General features: G+C 45.1%; 3 non-coding genes across 3 annotated transcripts; all 3 read left to right on the plus strand.

Annotated features, from left to right (window-relative positions):
* Window positions 1–6,984: 6,984 nt before the first annotated feature.
* Window positions 6,985–7,057, plus strand: trnav-cac (transfer RNA valine (anticodon CAC)). The gene has a single exon. It is a non-coding gene; the product is annotated as a tRNA-Val (tRNA).
* Window positions 7,058–13,541: 6,484 nt separating this feature from the next.
* trnav-cac (transfer RNA valine (anticodon CAC)) lies at window positions 13,542–13,614 on the plus strand. The gene has a single exon. It is a non-coding gene; the product is annotated as a tRNA-Val (tRNA).
* Window positions 13,615–15,001: 1,387 nt separating this feature from the next.
* On the plus strand, window positions 15,002–15,074 carry trnav-cac (transfer RNA valine (anticodon CAC)). Its single transcript has one exon. It is a non-coding gene; the product is annotated as a tRNA-Val (tRNA).
* Window positions 15,075–15,295: the final 221 nt, after the last annotated feature.

The raw sequence follows: 15,295 nt of genomic DNA on the forward strand, positions 1-15,295 counted from the left end.
CCATCTTTTGCTCCCCCACTTTGGCCCTTTGTCGCCGGCAGAACATGCATTTGTTGATTACTTTTCTTGCTGCTGTGTTGGCATGTAGGACCCAATACTTCTGTCTCAGCCGAGAGAGCATATGGCATCTTCCTCCATGACCAACTCGTTCATGAACGTCTCTCAAAATTGTTTTTGCAACATGAGACTCTTTAGCTAGGATGACCGGATGCAAGAGCTCCTGTGGCATTGCTGACTTGCCTATCCTTCCTCCAACCCTTAACAATCCATCCTCCAAGAAAGGATCCAGCCTGAAGATGGTGCTGCTTCTTTCTACATGAGGGTGTCTTTTTTCCAGCGCAGATATTTCTTTTGGGAAAAATTGTCTCTGACTGTACTTGATTATTGCCTTCTCAGTCTGTGTCATGTCGTCAACTGTAAGCTTCTGGCCTCTTAATGTCCCTTTAAACTTGTTCAACTGTTGAATAGTTTCTTTGTTGTCGCCATTCTTGAGCCTTTCTGAAAACTCTTTTCTTTTGTTTCTCAATTGTTGTAGGATCTGCCTGATCTTCAGTATCCATGCTGCTGCATTCTTGACATCACTCCACCTTGAGAAGTGTTCCAAAAACATGCTTGTAGGATCCTTTTCTTCTTTCATTGAAATGTGATTGACCACCACTTCCTTTTTAACCTCTGGGTCATCTGAGGCAATGGGACTCAGTTCTTCAGGCAATGCTGGCCACTGATCTTCATCGTTCCACAGAATTTTTGGGCCCTGAATCCACCTCATAGACTTCAAGAATGCCTCTGCGGTCATGCCCCGTGAGGCATCATCGGCCGGGTTTTGCTTGGAGCTCACGTACCTCCACTGCTGAGTTGATGACAATTCTCTGATCACAGAGACTCGATTTGCCACAAATGTGTGGAACCTTTTAGTCGTGTTGGCAATGTATTGCAGGACAGATGTGCTGTCGGTCCAGAAGACTGATTCTTTCAGCACAATCTGAAGTTCTCTTCTCAGCATTACATCCATTCTGACTGCAAGGACAGCTGCAGCTAGCTCAAGTCTTGGGATGGTCATTTGCTTGAGCGGGGAGACTCTTGCCTTGCCGATAATGAATGTGACATGAACTTCACCCATGTTGTTTACTTGGTGCAGGTAGGTGACCACACCATACCCAGACTCGCTGGCATCGCTGAAATGGTGCAGTTGTGCAGACTTCAGTATACCAAATCCATTTGGCTTAATGCATCTGTCAACAGAGAAACCAGTGAGTTGGCTCAAGTCTGTGAGCCATCTTCTCCATTGTAGAGCAAAGGCGTTGGGTATCTTTTCATCCCAGCTGCAGTTGGATTTGCACAGCTCTTGGAGTAGGTTTCTTGCGGTCAAGATGAAAGGAGCAAGGAATCCTAAAGGGTCGTATACAGAGCAGACTACAGAAAGAATACCTCTTCTGGTGATTGGCTGAGACTTTGTGGCTGTTCTGAATGAAAGTCTGTCGGTCTCTACAGTCCAGTGGACTCCCAGTGCCTTTTCCACAGGTAGGTTCTCTCTGTCCAAATCTAAATCCTTAACTTCTTTCCCTCGTTCCTCTGCAGGCAGTGAGGACAGAACAGCACGGCTGTTGCTTACCCACTTGGTCAATCTAAATCCCCCTTCCATGCAGACGTCTCTAAGTTCTTTGACCAGAGTTATGGCTTCATTCTCAGTAGAGACTGATGTTAAACAATCATCCACATAGAAGTTTTCCCTGATAGTATTAAGAGCCTTTTCATCGTATTTTCCCAGGTTATCCTCTGCTGTTTTCTTCAGGGCAAAGCTAGCACAACTAGGAGATGAGACTGAACCAAATAGGTGAACAGTCATTCTGTACTCTGCCAGCGGTTTGCTTACATCACCATCAGGCCACCAAAGGAAACAAAGGAAGTCGACATCTTCAGGCGGTACTCTGACCTGATGAAACATTCCCTCTATATCGGCCATCATGGCGATGGGCTCCTGTTGAAACCTGAGAAGAACTCCAAGCAGTGTGTTGGATAAATCTGGGCCTTGCAATAGCTCTTTGTTCAAAGATGTGCCCCTGTATGTGGCAGCACAGTCAAAAACCACACGTATGGTCTTCTTCTGCGGATGATACACACCATGGTGTGGTAGGTACCATATCCGTCCATCATCTCTTCGCAGCTGGCTGTCTGGAACCTTTTCAGCATGACCTTTCTGTATGACCCCCTCCATGAAACTTTTATAGTCCTCAAAAAACACCTGATCTTTCTTGAACTTCTTAACAAGGTTAAGGGCACGCTGTTCTGCAATGTGATGGTTATTTGGCATTTTCATACCATCCTTTCGGAAAGGGAGTTGGATGTAGTAGTGTCCATTCTGTAACGTAGCAGAGTCAGAGACTTTCTTGAGAAACTGTTTATCTTCAAATGATAACTCATTTTTCTCACTTTGCCGCTGTTCAGGAAAATCTTGATTGTACTGAAGAACGAGCAATTCTTCTATCTTAGCGATTGAAATTCTGTTTGCTTTCAAATATGGCCGACCACTTTCATCCAAGCAGGGGCTGCTGCTGAGCGGTCCATTTACCACCCATCCAAGTTGTGTCTTTACTGCATAAGGGCCATTCCCTTCACTATTCACAACCCTCCATGGTTCCAGAGCTTTTGGGCAATTCTGTCCAATAAGCAGTCCCACCTCCTTATCAATAGTGTTCAGCTGTACTTCACTGAGGTACGGCCATTTCCTGATGTCATCCTGTGTGGGAATGTTTTCCTTTGTAACAGGAATCTCTGAGTGAGTGTATACTTCAGGCAACTCCAGGAAGGTGCCATCTTGAAGACTGCCCACTTCTAGGCCAGTTACTTTGTAGCTGTTGACAGGTTTCTCCTGCCCCATGGTTTTTAGAAGAATCCCTGTTCTCTGCCCTTGGATACTGAGCTCATTCATCAACTTCTCAGTACAGAATGTTGCAGTACTGCCAGGGTCCAAAAAAGCATATGTACGGGCAACCTTGTTTCCTTTGGCATGTTTAATTTGTACAGGCAGAATGGAAAGAGCGCAATCTTTACCGGCCCCATTATGGTCACTGATTGTCATGGTAACCAGAGCACTACTTAGCTTTTCTTTGGACATCACACCAGATGATTTCACTTCTTGGTGAGAGCCATCCTCTTCAGTCTTTATGTGCAGTAGAGTGGCATGTTTCTTTTGACAGATGGCACATGTGAGCCTTTTTTTGCATTCTCTGCTCATGTGTCCCAAAGTTAAACATCCAAAACATGCACCCTTCGACCTGATAAAATCCACCTTTTCTTTGTGTGGTCTTGCTTTAAATGTTTTACACCACTCCAATGTGTGGTCTCCTGAACAGAATGCACATGGCTTTTGGAAAGCAATTCTGTTGTGAGGTCCTTCATTCAGATATGTAACTTTGCTTTTTACAGGTTTATCTGATTGCTGACGAGACATATTCTTTTTTACAGGCTCCTCCAATGGCTGTTTGATGGCAGGTGATGGGTAAGTATTATTCTCATTCTCTGAGCTTTCAGACACATTAGTTATTGCAGTAGCAAAGCTACTTCTTTTGGTGGGAGGTTTAGTAAACCTTGATCCAGAAGCTTTGTTGGGAGGGTGAGGATCTTGAATGTCGCCAAAGATAGGATCCGAGCTGATCCTAGCCTGTTTTTCAACAAAGTGCACCAAGTCTTTGAAATTTGCTCTCCGATTGTGTCTTTCCTGTATGTCACAAGCAGCCGATCTGAACTTGTCCCTGAGCTTGAAGGGTAGTTTTGAAATAATTATTTTCATGTTGGAGGGCGTGTTCATTTCATCCATGTACTGACCACTTTGTAGTGCATTGTAACATCCTCTCAAAAAAAGTCCATAAGAATGCAAAGCCTTTGCATCTTCAACTTTAATGGCTGGCCAGCTGAGCGCTTTGTCGATGTATGCAGCTGTAATTTTCATGTCATGGCCAAAGTTCTCTAATAGAAGCCTCCTGGCCTCTCTGTATCCCATTGTGGGTGACAGGTGCAGACAACTACGGACCAGGTCCTTTGCCTGTCCACTTGTGAACTGCTCTAAAAAGTACAGTCGGTCTTGGTCGCTATCAGTTTTGCTTTCAATACAGTGTTCAAAAGCTTGAACAAAAGACTGATATTGGAGTGGTTCACCAGAGAATGGTGTTATCACTCTGACTGGAAGTAAAGACAATAGTTGCTGCTTCACAATAAGTTCAGAAACCTCATTTTGTCTGGCCAACACATCAACCAGAGTTTTATTTCCATCATGGAGACCAAAAGATGACTGAGTGGCGCCAGCTGTCGTCATCACAGGTTGTTGCTGTAGATGGGTTTTGGGTCTAGCTCCAGCTGACGTAGTGGAGGGGCCCTTTATAGGAGGGATGCTATATTGACTCTGCTCCTCTTTAAGACTATCTTCTATGAATATGGGTGGTGAGGGGTTAAATCTTTCCAAAGTTCTCGGTGGTTTTTTTTGTAGCCGATCCATTTGCTCAACATAAGCATTCATGCCATCAGTTGGAGTCTTCATTATACCAATCCGTGATACTTGAGATGAAGCAGATTCATACTCTTCCAATACCTTTAGTTTTGCATTGGATTCAGCCAAGTCAGCTTCCACTTGCAACCTTTCCTTTTTTGCCTTAAGGCTTGCTTCTTCCTTTTCCATTTGAAGCTTCTTTTCAAGCATCTCTGCACGAACCAGAAAAGCTGCTCTCTCAGCCTCAGCCTGAGCCTTCAATCTTCTGATGTTTGAGGACGCAGTGCTTCGGACAGTGGACCCCCTCCTTGACACACTGTCTTCCGGCTCTACTTCAGGGAGCTCCGTTAGTTTCTCCTCATAAGCAGCCAACTCCATCTTTTTCTCCACATCTCTCAAAAAGTCTTTGAAGCGCCTTTTCTTGGGCTCAAACCAGTCCATTTGGTCACACTCTTTTTCTTCTTCTGACATGAACTTTGTGACAGAATCTTGAAACTGAATAAATTCGTCCAGAGCTTTTTCAAGCACATCACATTTTTGCTGTATGATGCGTGCATCAGGTCGTCCAGATTCATCCTCCAAAAGAGCTTGAATCTCATTCTGTTTGCGTGTCAACACTCCCAGCTTTCCTCTACGGGAGTGAATCATTTTCACAAGAGTCATCTCCTCTTCACCAGCCTCAGCAGGCTCGTCCATGTTCTTTGATTGGTCATTCAAATCTGACATGGATACTTAGAATTCCTGCACCATGTGCACACCATTCACAATATCTGACAATTGATTCAGTAGCGCTGATCAGACGCACTGATACTTTGTCTCCATTTGAAACCAAGATTTCAAACCACAGAGATTTCCATACACTGCAAATTATCCATGAGCCATCCAACAAACAGCAGTTTCAACAGCAGCATTTGGGACATCCAGTACCAAACAATTCCTTACTTCACATACAATGATTGCTCCAACTTGCTTCATTGCACATCCATTATTGTCTGCTTTATATCTTGTCCCAAAATCCAGTTGCCTTTGTTATATCCACTTTGTTTGGATCCCATTCATGTCCAAAGTCCAATTAGCAGTGCATGAAACTCCAGTGCAAAAGTTTTTTAACTTGATGTTCTGGCTATTTTCTCTAATATAGCCACAGCCCCAGCCTTAGATGAGTGGTTTTAACGCACCTTGGTTGTAGATCCAGATCCACCATGCAGCCAGTCATTGTGTAAAAAATAAACTCAAAAAATACCCTACAAAAGTTCTTAAACCAGCAAAAAGTGTATGTTCTTGGTTATGGGAAAGAAAGAAAATGTATGGGAATGGTATGGTGAGATTCTACGTGAGTTGTGGTTAAAAAACTGTGTTTTGCTTCTCAACTAAGGCTCAGACTCCATTGTCTGACAAACATTTTCCACTTCCCTTTGTCAACTGGCACCACACCCACAATTACTATGGGTGTGGCCAAGCTGTCACTCAGTGGCCAAACTGCCAATCAGTAGCCAAACTGCCAAAACAAATCAATAAACTAGAACCAAAAATATGGGAAGTGGTGAAATCATAAATATTCTTTTAACAAAAACATAAATACTGTTTTGGCTCCTACAGGTCTCATGCAGAAATGCATTTTTGTTGCACTTCCACAACTGACCAAGAGCCAGTCATTCTCCTTTCACCTACACTTTAAATGTCCAAGTTTGCAGGAAAAAAAGAAACATAACTGCCTGAAACAGGCTGATGGCTGGTTTCTCAGCCCTGGAAGGTCCTAGAGAGGTGAAACAACCGTGGATGAGCATCTTTGGGGTCCCAGAGACCCCGATGGAGGTCCTCTAAAATTCATGAGAACCGGGCTGAGGACCGGGACTTCCAGCCGACCGAGTCCGAGAAAGGCACCGTTGTCGGACACTTTTTCGTTGACCACCGGTCCTCGGCTGGAAGTCCCGACCCGATCGATTTAGCGTTCAAAACTCTGGCCGAACGACGCTGTTCTACCCTCCCGAGCATTCTAAACTCTCTCGTGGTGTTCTCGGACTCGTATTACGAACCGTGAACGAGCGCCACATGGCACCTTATGAACAAACATGGGAGTTTGGCGGACCGCGACCGGAGAAAATTACTAATTTCCACGTCCGAAAAGGTTCTTCCAGAAAGTGGTTTAGAGCACGTTTCAGACAATTTGGAACGCAGTGAAATAGGTTTGTAGGAAAGTATAAAACATTTTTATTGGTTATAACTGGGGAACCAGCCGAGAATCGCGCGGCTTCATCCACATTCCCCTTGCGCTAAGGTGGCGGAGAGCCAGGGAAAGGTGGTAATCTCCTGCTGCAGCATTGGGTATCTCAAAGTTGCAGCACAATCGTTTGGATTGGTGCAATTACTTTGTCAGCTGTAATCAGAAACTTCTTTGAACTTTGACTTGACCTTCAGTATCCATCTTGCTGTCAAGAATTGTAGCAAGAGATTTCTTATAGTATTTTTTTGATTATGCCCGCCTTTTTCAAAGCATGTCAGTTTCCGTAGTGTAGTGGTTATCACGTTCGCCTCACACGCGAAAGGTCCCCTGTTCGAAACTGGGCGGAAACATGTATGACTTTCCAATAACATTATTTGGACTTGGAAAACCACTGCAGTCCTCTTCTTGGTGCACAGGACAGAAAGGCAGACCATCTCTTTCTCGCATTGGGTCTCATGCAGAAATGCATTTTTGTTGCACTTCCACAACTGACCAAGAGCCAGTCATTCTCCTTTCACCTACACTTTAAATGTCCAAGTTTGCAGGAAAAAAGAAACATAACTGCCTGAAACAGGCTGATGGCTGGTTTCTCAGCCCTGGAAGGTCCTAGAGAGGTGAAACAACCGTGGATGAGCATCTTTGGGGTCCCAGAGACCCCACTGGAGGTCCTCTAAAATTCATGAGAACCGGGCCGAGGACCGGGACTTCCAGCCGACCGAGTCCGAGAAAGGCGCACCGTTGTCGGACACTTTTTCGTCGACCACCGGTCCTCGGCTGGAAGTCCCAACCCGAGCGATTTAGCGTTCAAAACTCTGGCCGAACGACGCTGCTCTACCCTCCAGAACATTCGAAACTCTCTTGTGGTGTTCTCGGACTCGTATTACGAACCGTGAACGAACGCCACATGGCACCTTATGAACAGACATGGGAGTTTGGCGGACCACGACCGGAGAAAATTACTAATTTCCACGTCCGAAAAGGTTCTTCCAGAAAGTGGTTTAGGGCACGTTTCAGACCATTTGGAACACAGTGAAATAGGTTTGTAGGAAAGTATAAAACATTTTTATTGGTTATATCTGGGGAACCAGCCGAGAATCGCGCAGCTTCATCCACATTCCCCTTGCGCTGAGGTGGCGGAGAGCCAGCGGAAAGGTGGTAATCTCCTGTTGCAGCATTGGGTATCTTAAAGTTGCAGCACAATCCTTTGGATTGGTGCAATTACTTTGTCAGCTGTAATCAGAAACTTCTTTGAACTTTGACTTGACCTTCAGTATCCATCTTGCTGTCAAGAATTGTAGCAAGATATTTTTTATAGTATTTTTTTGATTATGCCCGCCTTTGTCAAAGCATGTCAGTTTCTGTAGTGTAGTGGTTATCACGTTCGCCTCACACGCGAAAGGTCCCCTGTTCGAAACTGGGAGGAAACATGTATGACTTTCCAATAACATTATTTGGACTTGGAAAACCACTGCAGTCCTCTTCTTGGTGCACAGGACAGGAAGGCAGACCATCTCTTTCTCGCATTGGGTCTCATGCAGAAATGCATTTTTGTTGCACTTCCACAACTGACCAAGAGCCAGTCATTCTCCTTTCACCTACACTTTAAATGTCCAAGTTTGCAGAAAAAAAAGAAACATATCTGCCTGAAACAGGCTGATGGCTGGTTTCTCCGCCCTAGAAGGTCCTAGAGAGGTGAAACAACCGTGGATGAGCATTTTGGGGTCCCAGAGACCCCGCTGGAGGTCCTCTAAAATTCATGAGAACCGGGCCGAGGACCGGGACTTCCAGCTGACCGAGACCGAGAAAGGCGCACCGTTGTCGTAGACTTTTTCGTTGATCACCGGTCCTCGGCTGGAAGTCCCGTCCCGAGCGATTTAGCGTTCAAAACTTTGGCCGAACGACGCTGCTCTACCCTCCAGAGCATTCTAAACTCTCTCGTGGTGTTCTCGGACTCGTATTACGAACCGTGAAAGAGCGCCACATGGCACCTTATGAACAAACATGGGAGTTTGGCGCACCGCAACCGGAGAAAATTACTAATTTCCACGTCCGAAAAGGTTCTTCCAGAAATTGGTTTAGAGCACGTTTCGGACCATTTGGAACACAGTGAAATAGGTTTGTAGGAAAGTATAAAACATTTTTATTGGTTATATCTGGGGAACCAGCCGAGAATCGCGCGGCTTCATCCACATTCCCCTTGCGTTGAGGTGGCGGAGAGCCAGCGGAAAGGTGGTAATCTCCTGTTGCAGCATTGGGTATCTCAAAGTTGCAGCAAAATCCTTTGGATTGGTGCAATTACTTTGTCAGCTGTAATCAGAAACTTCTTTGGACTTTGACTTGACCTTCAGTATCCATCTTGCTGTCAAGAACTGTAGCAAGAGATTTTTTATAGTACTTTTTTGATTATGCCCGCCTTTTTCAAAGCATGGCAGTTTCTGTAGTGTAGTGGTTATCACGTTCGCATCACACGCGAAAGGTCCTGTCAAGCATATGAGCTTTGATGCACAGCTATGCGTTCCGGAGAATAAGCAGAGTGACTCGTTTCATCCACTTTTAGCCTGCTGGCATATTTATTCAGTCATGCCGCATGAACATTTTTCATCAGTAATAAACTTGCGCTCTCCGAGAGAACGTAATGACGTCACACACTGAACGTACCGTAAACCTTGTACAACAATACAACAGGGTACCGTAACATATAGAGTAAGGGCGCCATCTAGTGACAACACTTAACACCCCCACTCGCACTTAGCTCACATGGGTTAACAAAATAAAATACCATTCAAATAAATAACCAAATAAAATATCAGTCACATGGTTTCTCTTGTGTAAACAAAAACACCCTGCACTTCTAGGTGCCAAACATGTCCTGAGCAAACCTCTTCAGCTTTGTCTTGGTGGCTGGCTTTGTCAGTATATCTGCAATCATTTGCTCAGTAGGACAGTACTCCAAAATAACTTTTCCATTACTTATAGTTTCTCTGATGAAATGGTACTTGATATCAATGTGCTTGCACCTTTGTCTGTGCGCTGGGTTCTTGGCTAGTGCTATAGTACCTTGATTATCCTCAAACACCTTTGTTTGTGCATATTGATATTTATCAATATTCCTGAGTAGCTGCTCTAGGTAGATACATTCCTGCATGGCTGATGCTAAGGAAATGTATTCAGCCTCGCATGTAGATAGTGCAACAGTTGCTTGCTTCCTTGTCTTCCATGAAATCAGAGAGCTTCCTTTGCTGAGACTAGCACAATATCCTGATGTGCTTCGCCTGTCTGCTACATCTGATGCCCAGTCAGCATCACTGTACACTCTCAGACCAAGTTTCTCTGTCTCATTTCTTTTGAAGCATAATTCTTGTTCTGCTGTACCTTTGAGGTACCTGAACACATTCTATCGTTGGCTCAGCAAAGTGCTGGGATAACTTACTAACCACAAAACTGATATCTGGTCTAGTGCATGTGGATAAGTAAATCAAGCTTCCCACTGCCTCCCTGAACCTTCTTGGGTCTGCCATTTTTTCTGCATCTTCTGTGTACTCTAGTTTGGGCTCACATGGGGTCTCCCTGGACCTGCAATCCTGCATTTGAAATCTCTCTAGGATTTTGTTCACATATTTCTTTTGTGACATTTTGACTGTGCCTTCTCCTTGATCAAAATCAATTCCCAGAAAATATTTCAATTTTCCTAGATCTTTCATTTTAAACCTTTCAGTGAGCATCAGTTTCACACTGTTGAGTACACCCTGGTTGCTAGCTGCTATGATGAGATCGTCAACCCATACAATTAACATCACCTTCTCATCATGTTTCTCTCTTGCATACACACAGTAATCAGCAGGATTCTGCGCGAAACCGTTCTCAATTAAACATGTGTGCAACATTGCGTTCCAGTTTCTACCGGACTGCTTAAGACCATAGAGAGACTTATGCAATTTGCAAACCAGTTTTTCACCTGTTGGTGATTGTTTCTCATAGCCTTCTGGTTGCTCTATATAGATTTCGCAATCTATAGGTGCATGCAAATAGGCTGTCTTCACATCCATCTGATGCAGGACTAAGTCCTCCTGTGCAGCCTTTTGCATGATCACTCTCACACTTGTCATGTCAGCAGTGGGTGAGAATGTTTCTTCGTAGTCAGTCCCTGGCTTTTGACTGTAGCCTTTTGCTACGAACCTCGCCTTGAATTTATCCGATCCGTCAATGTCAGTCTTTAGTGCGTAGACCCATTTTCCCCCCACTGCACGTTTGCCTGGTGGCAACTGGATGAGGCTGAACGTCTCGTTCTCCTCCAGTGATTTCAGCTCATCATCCATGGCATTTTTCCACTGCCTTGACCTGTTCGACATCACGGCTTCCCTGAAAGTTTGAGGAATATCACATACTGCTCTATAGCAAAAGTCCACGCATGTTTGCAGTTTGTCCACTGCATCCTCAACTTTGAAGTCCTGTAGATGAGTTGGTCTCCTCCTATTTCTCGGTGGGTTCCTTCTGTTTACAGTCTCTGTGACTTCACCCGGCTGTGTACTTTCAGTCTTTTCAGGTAAAGTCCCACAAACACCACCCTGAATACCTTTACTTGGTACATTTTCAACATCGTCATGAACACACATTTCTCTGTTGTCATTAACCTCGGGATGTAGCTCCCCATCACCATACTCCATGTATGACTCACATGTTTGTGTTTCTTTTTCTGTTACAGCTTTGGTCGTGAACTTTACCAATCTGTGCTTTTGAACCGTTTCTTTTTCTGGGTAGTACACCAGGTAAGCGGGGCTGTTTTTATCATAACCCACGAAAACACCCTGCTCACACTTAGAGTCTAGCTTCCCTTTGGCTAGTTGCTTATATGCGTAGCACGCTGATCCAAATTTTTGCAGTTTGGATATGTTTGGTTCTTTACCTGTGAACAGCTCGTATGGCGTTCTCTTAGTACGCCTACTGTAGCATCTGTTCCTCACATAAGCTGCTGTCTGTACAGCGTAGGTCCAAAGCTTATTTGGTAAGTTACTGTCTAACAGTAAGCATCTGCCCATTTCGTAGAGGGTTCTCCAACCTCTTTCGGCTGTGCCATTTTGGTGGGGTGAATATGGTGCAGACGTCTCATGTCTAATCCTATTTTTTACCATTAGTGTCTGGAAGTCTTTACTTGTGTACTCCGTGCCATTATCAGATCGGATACACCTGACTTCTCCGTACGGTGCTACATCTGCTAAAAAACGTTCTGTTGCCTGCACGGCGTCACTCTTGGACTTCAGAAAATACACCATGATTGTACCTGAGTAGTCATCGGTAAAGGATTGGGCATATCTGTGCCCATCTATGCTCGTAGTTTGCATGGGGCCAGCTAGATCAGTGTGGATTAACTCTAAGGGTTTCTTAGCCCTTCTGTCAGGCTCCCTGTTTCTTGTCTGGGTGAATTTTCCCTTTGTACACACTTCACATAATTGTGCTGGTTTAACCACACTCCCCTTTATCTCCATACCTCTCACGACACCTTGTAATTTTTGCACATCTTCATAATTACAATGGCCTAATATTTCGTGCCAGGTTTGTACATCATGACATGCATTACAATGATCCACATTATCTTGTATAGTTGGCAAATAATACAAGTTACCACTCTCATGTATGTCAAACCTGCTGCCATCCCTGGTGACCATGCGATTGTCCCCTTTTTGGAAGGTGATCGTCGCCCCTCCATTTGTGGTTCTCGCCACAGAGAAGATATCATGTGGGTAAGAGGGCATGTATAGAGCATCCCGCAACTGTGCTCTGTGCTGTCGTCCAGCGCTGTCTAGTAGACAGATCGTCGCTGTCCCTCGCCGCTGTGCAATCCCACTGTACTTTGTTCCATCTGCTAACTCCACTGAATGAGTGTCAGGCTGGAACGTGTCATCAAAACTCTTAAACTTATTCATGTCATTTATTATGTGGGATGTCGCCCCTCCATCCACCATGATGCCTTTCATCTTCGTAATGGCTGGTGGCCTTTCATTTCTTGTGTCTTTGGCCTTGAAGAAGTGGTCCCCTTGGTCGCCGTCTTGTTCCTCTACGACCTTCCTGGCTCCGTCTCGTCCCCCCTTTTTCTTGCAGATGGATTCTTGGTGTGTATTACTCTTGCAGTAGTCGCACCACACTTTTCTGGTGCACTTTCTCGCCTTGTGCCCTTTTATTCCACACCTGTAGCATGTCACGTTGGCATCTACATCTTTTCTGTTGCCAGTGTGTGGCTTGGTGGGGCCTCGGCCTTGTTTCACATATGTCTTCATCACATTATCTGTAGACTCTGCTTTGTTTATTTTCTCACTCTACCCTCCCGAGCATTCTAAACTCTCTCGTGGTGTTCCCGGACTCGTATTACGAACCGTGAATGAGCGCCACATGGCACCTTATGAACAAACATGGGAGTTTGGCGGACCGCGACCGGAGAAAATTACTAATTTCCGCGTCCGAAAAGGTTCTTCCAGAAAGTGGTTTAGAGCACGTTTCAGACCATTTGGAACACAGTGAAATAGGTTTGTAGGAAAGTATAAAACATTTTTATTGGTTATATCTGGGGAACCAGCCGAGAATCGCGCGGCTTCATCCACATTCCCCTTGCGGTGAGGTGGCAGAGAGCCAGCGGAAAGGTGGTAATCTCCTGCTGCAGCATTGGGTATCTCAAAGTTGCAGCACAATCCTTTGGATTGGTGCAATTACTTTGTCAGCTGTAATCAGAAATTTCTTTGAACTTTGACTTGACCTTCAGTATCCATTTTGCTGTCAAGAATTGTAGCAAGAGATTTTTTATAGTACTTTTTTTATTATGCCCGCCTTTTTCAAAACATGTCAGTTTCCGTAGTGTAGTGGTTATCACGTTCGCCTCACACGCGAAAGGTCCCCTGTTCAAATCTGGGTGGAAACATGTATGACTTTACAATAACATTATTTGGACTTGGAAAACCACTGCAGTCCTCTTCTTGGTGCACAGGACAGGAAGGCCGACCATCTCTTTCTCGCATTGGGTCTCATGCAGAAATGCATTTTTGTTGCACTTCCACAACTGACCAAGAGCCAGTCATTCTCCTTTCACCTACACTTTAAATGTCCAAATTTGCAGGAAAAAAAGAAACATAACTGCCTGAAACAGGCTGATGGCTGGTTTCTCAGCCCTGGAAGGTCCTAGAGAGGTGAAACAACCGTGGATGAGCATCTTTGGGGTCCCAGAGACCCCGCTGGAGGTCCTCTAAAATTCATGAGAACCGGGCCGAGGACCGGGACTTCCAGCCTACCGAGTCCGAGAAAGGCGCACCGTTGTCGGACACTTTTTCGTCGATCACCGGTCCTCGGCAGTCCTCTTCTTGGTGCACAGGACAGGAAGGCAGACCATCTCTTTCTCGCATTGGGTCTCATGCAGAAATGCATTTTTGTTGCACTTCCACAACTGACCAAGAGCCAGTCATTCCCCTTTCACCTACACTTTAAATGTCCAAATTTGCAGGAAAAAAAGAAACATAACTGCCTGAAACAGGCTGATGGCTGGTTTCTCAGCCCTGGAAGGTCCTAGAGAGGTGAAACAACCGTGGATGAGCATCTTTGGGGTCCCAGAGACCCCGCTGGAGGTCCTCTAAAATTCATGAGAACCGGGCCTAGGACCGGGACTTCCAGCCGACCGGGTCCGAGAAAGGCGCACCGTTGTCGGACACTTTTTCGTCGATCACCGGTCCTCGGCTGGAGGTCCCGACCCGAGCGATTTAGCGTTCAAAACTCTGGTCCGAACGACGCTGTTCTACCCTCCAGAACATTCTAAACTATCTCGTGGTGTTCTCGGACTCGTATTACGAACCGTGAACGAGCGCCACATGGCACCTTATGAACAGACATGGGAGTTTGGCGGACCGCGACCGGAGAAAATTACTAATTTCCGCGTCCGAAAAGGTTCTTCCAGAAAGTGGTTTAGAGCACGTTTCAGACCATTTGGAACACAGTGAAATAGGTTTGTAGGAAAGTATAAAACATTTTTATTGGTTATATCTGGAGAACCAGCCGAGAATCGCGCGGCTTCATCCACATTCCCCTTGCGGTGAGGTGGCAGAGAGCCAGCGGAAAGGTGGTAATCTCCTGCTGCAGCATTGGGTATCTCAAAGTTGCAGCACAATCCTTTGGATTGGTGCAATTACTTTGTCAGCTGTAATCAGAAATTTCTTTGAACTTTGACTTGACCTTCAGTATCCATTTTGCTGTCAAGAATTGTAGCAAGAGATTTTTTATAGTACTTTTTTTATTATGCCCGCCTTTTTCAAAACATGTCAGTTTCCGTAGTGTAGTGGTTATCACGTTCGCCTCACACGCGAAAGGTCCCCTGTTCAAATCTGGGTGGAAACAAATATGACTTTACAATAACATTATTTGGACTTGGAAAACCACTGCAGTCCTCTTCTTGGTGCACAGGACAGGAAGGCAGACCATCTCTTTCTCGCATTGGGTCTCATGCAGAAATGCATTTTTGTTGCACTTCCACAAGTGACCAAGAGCCAGTCATTCTCCTTTCACCTACACTTTAAATGTCCAAATTTGCAGGAAAAAAAGAAACATAACTGCCTGAA

This window comes from Cololabis saira, unplaced genomic scaffold, assembly GCF_033807715.1.
Source record: "Cololabis saira isolate AMF1-May2022 unplaced genomic scaffold, fColSai1.1 scf136, whole genome shotgun sequence".
In the NCBI taxonomy this organism is placed as follows: domain Eukaryota; kingdom Metazoa; phylum Chordata; class Actinopteri; order Beloniformes; family Belonidae; genus Cololabis; species Cololabis saira.